The sequence below is a fragment of the Budorcas taxicolor genome, chromosome 3 (assembly GCF_023091745.1).
Source record: "Budorcas taxicolor isolate Tak-1 chromosome 3, Takin1.1, whole genome shotgun sequence".
Lineage (NCBI taxonomy): Eukaryota > Metazoa > Chordata > Mammalia > Artiodactyla > Bovidae > Budorcas > Budorcas taxicolor.
Genome location: NC_068912.1, coordinates 71,954,958 through 71,967,229, shown reverse-complemented (window position 1 = coordinate 71,967,229; position 12,272 = coordinate 71,954,958).

The window sequence follows — 12,272 nt, the reverse complement described above, 5'->3', positions numbered from 1 at the left end:
TCACTCCAGAAAATCCAAGGCAAACACAGAAATACTGGACACCAAAATACAGTTTCCCAGAAGAGAAGGAAAATGCCAGAGAGGTGTTTTTTTAATTTTTTTTAATGTTCTAATTGTGTGAAATCCTTAATGCAATACTATGTAGGAAAAAACCTTGGAAAAATGAAGCTGTGTGTAATATTTTTCTTTACATGCAAGGTTGGGAATTGAGAGAATTTAGACAATTGTCCAAATTACTAGTCCCAACAACTATTTCACTAGAAACTGGATGAGAATGAGGCAAAATTATATGTGAATGTGTGATTTTAAACTTGCTTTTCTTATCTGAACATTTCTTTTGAATCTTTTCACAGTATAACAGTAGACAAAACCTTAACATGAAAGAGTCATTTTAAGTTCACTTTCAAGTAAACTGAGTGAACACTGGTAGAGCACAAATTTGGCTTAGATGATATTCTTCCTGCCCTAGAATGGAAAATTGCCTCATACTTTTATTTTTTGCCTCTAAGTTCTTGGTTAATATTTTGCTTCTTCAAGGAGAGAGGATTTTTAACCACAAATAAGGGTCTTGGATTAATTTTTGTACATTTCAAAGTGCTCACCACTTTTCCTGGTTTTAATTATAATTATGTCAACTTGTTATATTTACTCTATAATTACAATAACTGCTCTGCATTTATTTTTAGTACAGTTCAGAGAGGAGTTGAAAAGTTTGTGTACACTGTATGTTAATGACACTATAAAACCACATAGAGTCAGTGTGTATTTTCTCAGTGGAACTACACATTAAGAAACCTCTCAGGTATAGAAAGAAAGGTAAGAAATGTGTTGTTAAATTTGAATTATGAAATCAAATATGTACATTTCATAGCATGAGAGGAAATCTGATTTGCAATGTAGGTGCAGAGTATAGTGTGCTCTTCCTTACCAATATTGTGCCTCAAATAGCTGGTTACATAATATTTAAGAATCAGTGGTACATGAATTAGGTAGTCCTTGAAAGTATTTTCCTTTTTGGAAACAGAGGTATAGGCAAATTGTCTCATGTAAGAGTCCTTAGCTTCCTTAGCACAGTTGTCAGAGTATGACATTAAGGACTAAGAAGAAATATTGAATTTACTTGTTTCTTTTCCTCTAAGATGTAGAAGACATTAAGAGACTTCAGATGTTCCAAATTGAACAGGGAAATATATGTCTTGAACTCACAATGGTTCAGTGAGTAATTATACCTTGGTTCTTCTGCTGTCTTACATGCGTATGACTTTGTATATGTTACTACATATTTCTGAACTTTGAAGTTCTAAGTTGTCTAATATGGTCATGACAGAATATAACACAGATTAAATAAGTCAATGTATGTGAAGCTACTCACATATGTTGTTAATACTGTATATATAAATTCTTGACACATTTATTCTTAATTTCTATTAAAATACCTATCACTGATATTATTCATCTCATTCTTTAAAAACCTTAAAAACAGAATCAGTCTTGTTTACTGTAGCAAAGACAAAGACTTCATTTCTGATGTTTGACCACTCACAACGTTCGGCTCCTTCCTTCCCCTTCACCTTTTACTCACAACTGAATAAAGTTGTAAGAAAGCTGCCTGTTCCCTCTCTTGGTGCTGATGAAAAGCTCAAATAATGTGTGTCCAGTCTGGACAGGGAACCTTTACTCTTTCCCCATCTCATGACAATAACTAAAACCAGAGTCAACCTTCCCCAGTGATGTTTCTTGTTTTACTCCAGACCAAACTTGAGCCCTTTTGCTTGGACACAAAACGATGTCCTTTTCCTTGTAGGGGACTGGAATGCAAAAGTAGGAAGTCAAGAAACATCTGGAGTAACAGGCAAACTTGGCCTTGGAGTACAGAATGAAGCAGGGTAAAGGATAATAGAGTTTTGCCAAGAAAATGCACTGGTCATAGCAAACACCCTCTTCCAACAACACAAGAGAAGACTCTACACATGGACCTCACCAGATGGTCAACACTGAAATCAGATCAGTTATATTCTTTGCAGCCAAAGATAGAGAAGCTCTATACAGTCAGCAAAACAAGACTGGAGCTGACTGTGGCTCAGATCATGAACTCCTTATTGCCAAATTCAGACTTAAAGAAAGTAAGAAAAACCACTAGACCATTCAGGTATGACCTAAATCAAATCCTTAATGATTATACAGTGGAAGAGAGAAATGGATTTAAGGGACTTGATCTGATAGAGTGCCTGGTGAACTATGGATGGAGGTTCATGACATTGTACAGGAGACGGGGATCAAGACCATCCCAAAGAAAAAGAAATATAAAAAAGCAAAATGACTGTCTAGAGAGGCCTTACAAATAGCTGTGAAAAGAAAAGAATTCAAAAGCAAAGAAGAAAAGGAAAGATATAAGCATCTGAATGCAGAGTTCCAAAGAATAGCAAGGAGAGATAAGAAAGCCTTCCTCAGCGATCAATGCAAAGAAATAGAGGCATACAACAGAATGGGAAAGACTAGAAATCTCTTCAAGAAAATCAGAGATACCAAGGGAACATTTCATGCAAAGTGAAATGAAGTGAAGTCGCTCAGTCGTGTCCGACTCTGTGACGCCGTGGACTGTATCCCGCCAGGCTTCCTCTGTCCACGGGATTCTCCAGGCAAGAATACTGGAGTGGGTTACCTTTTCCTTCTCCAGGGGATCTTCCCGACTCAAGGATTGAAACCAGGTCTCCCGCATTGGATGCAGACGCTTTAACCTCTGAGCCACCAGGGAAGCCCCTTCCATGCAAAGGAGGGCTCAATAAACGACAGAAATGGTATGGACCTAACAGAAACAGAAAATAAGGAGAGATGGCAAGAATACATAGAAAAAAAAAAACAACTGTACAAAAAAGATCTGCATGACCCAGATAATAATGATGGCGTGATCACTCACCAAGAGCCAGACACCCTGGAATTTGAAATCCAGCAGGCTACTTAGGAAGCATCACTACAAACAAAGCTAGTGGGGGTGCTGGAATTCCAGTTGAGCTATTTCAAAATCTAAAAGATGATGATGAGAAAGTGTTGCACTCAATATGCCAGCAAATTTGGAAACTCAGCAGTGGCTACAGGACTAGGAAAGGTCAGTTTTCATTCCAATCCCTAAGAAAGGCAATACCAAAGAATGCTCAAACTACCACACAATTGTACTCATCTCACATGCTAGTAATGATCAAAATTCTCCAGGCCAGGCTTCAGCAATATGTGAACAGTGAACTTCCAGATGTTCAAGATGGTTTTAGAAAAGGCAGAGGAACCAGAGATCAAATTGCCAACATCCACTGGCTCATGGAAAAAGCAAGAAAGTTCCAGAAAAACATCTATTTCTGCTTTACTGACTATGCCAAAGCCTTTGACTGTGTGGATCACAATAAACTGGAAAATTTTGATAGAGATGGGAATATCAGACCACCTGACCTACTCTTGAGAAATCTATATGTAAGTCAGGAAGCAGCAGTTTTAACTGGACATGGAATAATACACTGGTTCCAGATAGGAAAAGGAGTACATCAAGGCTGTATATTGTCTCTGATTATATAAATAATATGGAGAGTACAAAAATGAGAAATGCTGGGCTGGATGAAGCACAGGCTGGAATCAAGATTGCTGGAAGAAATATCAATAACCTCAGACACACAGATGACACTACCCTTATGGCAGAAAGTGAAGAAAAACTAAAGTATCTCTTGATGAAAGTGAAAGAAGAGAGTGAAAATATTGGCTTAAAGCTCAGCATTCAGAAAACAAAGATTATGGCATCCAGTCCCATCATTTCACATCAAAAAAAAAAAAATGGGAAACAGTGGAAACAGTTGCAGATTATATTTTGGGGGGCTCTAAAATCACTGCAGATGGTGACTGCAGCCATGAATTTAAAAGATGTTTGCTCCTTGGAAGAAAAGCTATGACCAACCTAGACAGCATATTAAAAAGCAGAGACATTGCTTTGCCAACAAAGGTCCATCTAGTCAAGGCTATGGTTTTTCCAGTAGGCATGCATGGATGTGAGAATTGTACTAAAAAGAAAGGTGAGTGCTGAAGAATTGATGCTTTTGAACTATGGTGTTGGAGAAGACTCCTGAGAGTTGTTTAGCCTACAAGGAGATCCAACCAGTCTATCCTAAAGGAAATCAGCCCTGAATGTTCATTGGAAGGACGAATGTTGAAGCTGAAACTCCAATGCTTTGTTTGGCCACCTGATGCAAAGAGCTGACTCATTTGAAAAGACCCTAATGCTGGGAAAGATTGAAGGCAGAAGGAGAAGGGGACAATAGAGGATGAGATGGTTAGATGATATCACCAATTCAATGGACATGAGTTTGAGTAAACTCTGGGAGTTGGTGATGGACAGGGAGGCCTGGCATACTGGAGTCCATGGGGTCGTAAAGAGTCGGACACTACTGAGTGACTGAATTGAACTGAACTGAATTTTAAAAATAAATACATTTTTAAAAAGGCAAAAAAAAAAATAAAGTTCTTTCCTTTAGGCAAAAAATAAAGTATAAATTAAAATTAAAAATTTAACTTCAAAAAAAAGAAAGAAAGAAAATGTGTAGGTGAAAAGCTAGGAGTGGTGGGATAGACTATTCCAAAAGGAAGAATGAGGTTTACAAATAGCTTGAGGCCAAAAACGGTATTGATTATCCATATGTCCAGATTTAAGACAAGCTAGATTCCCAGCTATTGTACTGATGTGATTGCTAATTATGCACACATGAGTGTTTCTTGTGTGCATGTATGCTAAATTTCCTCAGTCGTGTCTGACTCTGTGACCCTATGGACTGTATCCCACCAGGCTTCTCTGTCCATGGTATTCTCCAGGCAAGAATACTGGAGTGGGTTCTCATGTCCATCTCCAGGGGATCTTCCCCACCCAGGGATCAAACCTGCATCACCTGCATTGCAGTCAGATTCTTTATTGCTGAGCCACCAGGAAAGCTCGATTGTGTCTGGATCTGGCAAAAAATGCACATAGTTACCCAAGTCAGCTGAACTGAAACATCAAGTAGCTTGTTATGTATTGAATCTTAGACATAATTTCCTTCTTAAGCCTTACTATATGTTATTTTTTTCAATCCTAGAATAAAGCAAATAAAAAAATGTTCTGGTCAAGTGAGAGCCATGATTGCAAATAAAATTCATGCCCAACAAGCTTCTCTTAACCATAAATAGCTTATTTCTTCAGAATGGACAACTCACCTCTTTTAGTATTAGTGTTTTCCTGTGCTCCTTTCACATGTCTCTCATTTAAAAAGGTTCTTCCCTAACATGGTCACTATAAGTCTTATTAAAATAATTTTTATAATATTTCCAACTCACTGCCAAAAAAAGAGAAAAGAAAGAAGTGAGAAAGAAAGAGGGAGGGAGGGAGGAATAAGAGAAGAGAGAAACAAAGAAAGATAACCTGTTATAATATTTTATTATATGCCTGGTTACTGAAGAGTTAGTTCGTCTTTTATTTCTACATCTCTAATGAAGGAGCAAAGGATCTTGAAAAGTTCAAGTTCTCCCTTAGATTCTTAGCTCTTTCTGTCTTATTATGACTAAAGCTGGAGAGAATTGTTTCTTGAGAGAAACTTCAGTTTAGAGAAAATTCAAGAATGAAAAAGATGCTGCATGTTCCCATGAAACATAAGTCTTGTTTATATCTGATCTTTTGGCCTAAGTTAATGTTTATTAAGAGATGTTATATAAAGTTCATTTATTAACATATCTGCACTAGTAATGTATTTCTAAGATTATATAAATAGACTGATAAAACACATGTAGCAACACAATGTATCAGAGATTATATGTAAGCTATAGCCTATAAAACTGGATGAGAAAAATAGTGCCTATTAAAAATGCCTATATGCAATTTAAAATCCTTTTAGAAATCATTAGAAAATAAGGGTGAAATGAATAAGAAATGCTGTCAAAATGATATGACATTAGCATCTACAGTGATAAAAATAAAATAAGATTATTAGAAAGGCATTAGAAAACTAACTCACACAGAGAACAATGAAAAGACTTCTATAAAAAGCTATTTGGATTTTGGACATTTTTTAATGTCTACATTCCATGGATGAATATACTTGGGTTGACCAAAACATTTGTTCAGTTTATTTTCCATAAGATATGGTAAATCTTAAATGAACTTTTTGGACAACCCAATAGATATGATAGAATGTGGTAGATGGGACTTAGAGAGTAGAGATTTTAAAAACCAAATATTTGGCTGGATGTGTTTAAAAGCATGTAAAAAGGAACCCAGGTGGTCAGAGATAGCATGATATGGATAGTTAAAGAAGAAATAAATGAATGCAATAATATTTTCATATTCAAAAACTTGGTAAATATAGTTAGGATAAAACATTTAGAAAAAAGAAAACTAAAATTGTGAAATATTTATTATATGTTATGCATCTTACATAAATTCATCTCACTTTGGCTTCATAGCAATCATATGAGTTTAGTTGAATATTTGAATATTGTAGTTTTGCCTAATATGTCCCACTGATGTGTTTTGTCAAGAGGAATATTTTAACACAATTTTGGAATTTAAATACCTTTTGGTGAGCCATTTGCTCTTCAGTTTTATTACAGAAAACCCCCTTTAACACCTTCGGCTGTAATCTTTTCAGCCCCCAAAGACCTTCACTGTGGCAAGTATTTGTACTTGATGTAAAAGGAACAGGAACTAAGGCTCAGAGAATTAAAGCAGCTGTCTCAAATTTCACCAGCTAGTACCTGGCATAAAAGAAATCCAGGCAAAAATTCAAAAACTCTTTACATTCAGCTTATTTTCCCCTATATTTTCATCTTAACCTTCATGGTGTAAGAAATATCAATGACCCTCCAAAATGTCTGCAACCTTATCCCTAGAACAGTGAACATGTTACTTTGGCAGAAGGAATTCAGATTGTAGATAGGATTAAGTTGCTAAACAGTTGATGTTAAAATAGGGAGAGTATCCTGTATTATTCAAGTGGATCGAATTAAGTTGTAAGAGTCCTTACAAGTGGAGACCCTTCTTGCTGGGTCAGAGAGATGAGACAGAAAAAGAGAGATCCAGTGTGAGAGGAACCAGACCTGCACTTGCAGGTGGTGAAGATGGAGGGAAACACCATGAGACAAGGGATGTGTGCAACCTCTAGATGTGGGAAGCAGTTGCCAGAAAGAAACAAAGATTTTGGTCTTATACTCTCAAGGAACTGAATCCTGTCAATAACCCAAAAGGTCAGAAAATTAATTCTCCCCTGAGAACCTCTAGAAAGGAACAGAGATCTGCTAATCTCTTAGTTTTGTCATCATGAGACCTGAGTTGGACCTTTTACCTACAGAACTATAAAATAATACATTATTGTTGTTTAAGATGCTAAATTTGTGGTAAGTTGCTATGGCAATACAAAACTAATACAACCACAATGGGAAAAGATTTTTAATCTGATTCTAGAGTACCAATTAGACAAAAACTGAAAGTGGATGGATCCATTGCCTTATCATCTTGAAACAGGCTGTCTTTCTCATCCTCTCTCTGCTTGCAGCAGGGAAGGGGTGTTAGGGAGGAGTAGGAGGTATAGCACAAGATCCATCCTGTGGCTGTTTTGCTCTCTTTCCCAATCAGCTGGGTCTGGGACTATTCCACCTATAGCTGCAACCTGAGGGAAAGTGCACTTGTGAGGACAAGTAAACTCTGTCTTCTCTCTTTTTGGTACTGAGATGTGTATGATGCTGGATTTCCCTTGGATGGGTAGTGGGAGGGGTGTAGCCTCAGGTTCCCTTGTTTTTGAGACCTAGAATTATTTAGGCTTTATTGTATAACATTTGGAAATGACATGCCTAGCTACCAAAGTTCTCTGCTTGTGGTTTGGGGGCCAAACTTAACACTGAAATTTATTGCTACTAATAAAAGACTTTTTTTTTTTTTTTCCATCTGAATTTGATTTTTTTTTTTCATGTGTTTTCAACTTAGCTATGAAACTTTGTGGTCATCTTGTCTGATGTAAATTTTGTATATGCCTGGGTTCCCTGATTCTTATCTTAATTTCTGATAGATTTGCACATGGGTTTCTTTGGATTACCCGATCCCAAGTTTGTTTCAGAGTTCAATTCCCCCTAGCCTACCACCTGATCCTCTGTGTAAATTTGACAAGTTGGTTAATTACCACTCAATGGTTAATTATCAGCTCAATGTTCTGAATGTAATATGGCTATTTCAGAAATAAGGGACTTTCTATAGAGTCATAGAACAAAACATAAAGGGAGGTTTATTTTTAGCATTTACTGACATTCTAGTATTTACTGAACGCTTTTGTTAGCATTTAATAAGAACACAACCAAATCATACATCTTAATATTACATCCTGATTTATTTTATACTGCTTATCTTAAAACAAGTACCATTTTCTAGTAATAAAAAAAAATTGTGTTTTTACCTTAATATAATCTTATGTTAAGTGATTTCATTGCTATAGGCAAAACTTCTGCTAGAATGAAAATATGAGGATAAAGGAAACCCGTCAAAGACATGGTGCCATTTTTTCTGTTGTTTAGGACATGAAGTTCTGCATTAGAAAGAGTCCCTTTAGTTGGACTATGCCTTTTCAAAAGGTCCTAGTTCCAGTTACCTGAAAGGAAAAGTGAGAAGAAGTTAATGGTGTTTGTCTTTAGAGGACTGTTACTTATGCCTAGAAGTTCAATAGACTTCCTGAAGACTCTTTAGTATTTCTAGTTTCCTGGTAGCTCAGCTGGTAAAGAATCTGCCTGCAATGCGGGAGACGTGAGTTTGATCCCTGGGTTGGGAAGATCCCCTGGAGGAGGGCATGGCAATCCACTCCAATATTCTTGCCTGGAGAATCCCCATGGAAAAAGCAGCCTGGCAGGCTACAGTCAAAGGGGTCACACAGAGTCGGACACAACTGAGCGACTAAGCACACACAGTCTCCATTTAAAAATATACTAAATAAAATAGAATTTCATTTGGTTCACCACAATTACCCCTCCAAATGCCACTGAATCTACAGATCCATTGATGATGGCAAATTTATCAAGGGAATCCTCCATTTGTTAAGGGGATAATTCAAAAGGACTTTCCCAACCCAGTGGCTCATAGTGTCAATCAAGTCTGACTTAGAAAACTATGATTTTGGATTTGTTATCATTTTTTTGTAACAATTTATTCAGCAATACTTATGTACAGTGAGTTCCCTCTATGTGCTATGGACTAATTTTTTTTTTTTCTAATTCTTTTAATCAGTCCAGTAGTTAGACACTACCATTCCCATTTTCAAGGGAAGGAAACTGAGACATGGTGAGATTAAGAGACTATTTTAAGATCATCTAGAAAGTAAGTAGCAGTTTGAGTTTTAGATCTGAGAATGGCTGTCAATTAATTCAATTTTTAAAAGTGACCTATAGTTTCCAGGATGCAAAATGCTAAAGGAAAGGAGTACAGTCATAATATTGGCAAACAAATTTCTCTAATAAGAACTGTGTCTAGTTCATTCCTGTAAATTTCCCTATGTTTAGCCTTCTCTATTTGAGACAGAAATAGTCTCTCCTATGGGGAATTATCTACGGAAAATATCCAGAAAAAAAATCAGAGACGTTTTAAATTGGTAATTAAAACACCGTTATGACTGTTTCCAAGTTATGAAGGAAATTTTCTCTCGACTTGGACCAGTTGAGCTGTCCCTGCTCTGTGCTTTCCCCATGTACAACAGACTATGTTATCATGACCTGTGTGTCTGCCAGTCTTTGTCCATTGGTTGTGAGATTTTAGGGAGCAGAAACTGTCTGCTTCTTAATATTGCAAAGAATGTTAAGTGTTCAGAAGCATTTTTAGAAGGTGAAATTAATTTTAATGATGCAAGACCCTCACCCAATACAAGCCCACTTCTCCAATTTCAGAGAACTAAATGTTTCTCAGCAATAATGGACCCCAAAGACTTAATACCAAACCTGTGAAATAAAATGCATCTTTATTTTTTCTTTTCTAATATCAAGATGATATTCTATTAATTTGTCTCTGCAGTTCCAATATATTCCTAGGCCTTATGTTTAAAGAGAAAGAGGAGTTTTCAAAAGCTTACTCTTATCAGTATGTTAAGATAGTGTTCACATCCTCTGTCATAATTTTTTCTGGAGCTTTCAGCAATGCCATACCCATAGATATAGTTTTTTACATTTCCTTTCTTCTGTTTAACTTCCCCTCTCCTACCAAAAAATAAAACTTGGCATCTCGGCCTCTTTCCTCCTTTCTTTCCCTCTCTCTTACCTCTCTTCTGCCTCTCACAGAAACACATGCACACACACAACTTTCTTTGTTTATTCCCCTAGTGTGTCCACGTCTACAATTGTAAAAACTTACACAAGACAAACTGGGTTATCTGGGCTTGAAATCTCGGATAAAAGAATTGGTGGCTATAAGAGAAAGAAAGGTGCGTAAACACTTCAGGAAGAAGAGCCAAGGGGCAGAGAAAAAGAAAAGATAAAAAATAGCCATGAGTCTAGAAAAGCTGAATTTAGCTATAGTTTAAAGTAAATTATTTTCCATACTTTTATTTCTGAAGATCTTGAAAATATATGTGTTACCTATCCTACCTAAACTGTGTTTCCAAATTAACCATTATAATTGTACACCTGTTTTATTTGATACTGATATTGACTCTGTTCTAGTTAATTTTACATAGACATTACACCTGCATCTCCCTAAAGATAATATTTATTACATCAATTGAAATGCATAATTTGATAGAAAACAGAAACAGTGTAAATAATTAGCTGATTTACAACTTGCTTTAGATAACATCTTCAATTATTAAAATAATTAGTGAAATTGAATTCAAGATAAAAACCTCAGCTTAATTTGAACTTGTCCTTGAAGCTACTGTCTGACCCATTTAACACATTACCTACTGAAATATTAATAAAGAAAGAGAAATTTTAAGCTTTGTGTTTAAGGTGACTTTTTTTAGTTGACTTCAATTTTTAAAATTCCTTTCTCTCTTATATTCCTTCCCCTAGATAAAAGGATCCTGAACATATCAATACAAATTACTTTAGTTCATTTTCTCGAGAGTCTGTGTTCCTTTAGCAAAAGGTTTGCAAGACCTTGGTGTATCTCTGCTTTTTGGGCTCCTCTGCAAGAGCTGTTTAATTCATCTTCTTTCTTTTATATTATTCAAAAAATATATAAATATTAAAACATAACCATTTCCTATTAGATAATATTGTTTTCATTAAAATAATAATATTCCTAAAACAAACTATTATGAACATTAAAGAAAGTCTGATTACAATGGAAATGTTCAAACTGCTACTGATTCTCAGAATAAGCTTTGACCATTTATTTGAGTTTCTGTATAATTGGGATGCTTACTGATTTATGATATAAATATGTACATTAGTAATGGGACTGTTTCTCCCCATTTTCAAAGACAATTTAACACAATTTTATGGGCTCAAAGGAAAGGAGGACAAAAATGTCCTATATCTCCTTTAAGTAAACATGCTTTTCTAAGAAAATTTCTTATAATCTATGTGTGTCTCTGTAATCATCAGAAACTTGCTTATTATATACAAAGAAGTCATGCAGGGAGAATGTAAGTACAGAATACTTCTTATCATGACACTGCTTAAAATGTGTAAGTTTGGGAATATGGACTTGAGCAGGCCCCCATGGCTACCTGCTCTGTCTTATTTACACATATATTTCAGTCTAGCTTACTTTTCAAACAAAACTGACAATGTTTGTGTCATAAAATTAAAGAAAATGGAGAACAGATCTTTTGTTTCCCTCCTATGAATTCCTGCTTCTCTACCTACAATGGCTCATAACCCCAACAAGACTGATTTCTGCATCCTTAATGCAATAGTAAAGATCTTATATATCAATTTTGTCTTTTTTGCTTCTCTGAAAATCTGGTACCCAAGCTCTTGACCATCTATTTGTTCCAGAAGGACCACAATTTCCCTAATAACAGTCATAACAGACAAACGCAACAAGAATTCCTATAACCCATGGTCTCCTACTCCACAAGGAAACTGGAATTCACCTAGGGGAGATCGATGGCATCCCCATAGTAAATAGAATTTGACCTACAAGTTAATCTGAACAAAAGCCACTATAAATGACATAAATTGTTCTTCCTATCTGCTAAAATTGCATTTTGTGTCACTAAATACTATTTTTTTAAAAAACAAAGCTAAAATAGACAAGAAATCTTAGTTCACCACTTTGATGACAGAGACTATATCTCTTT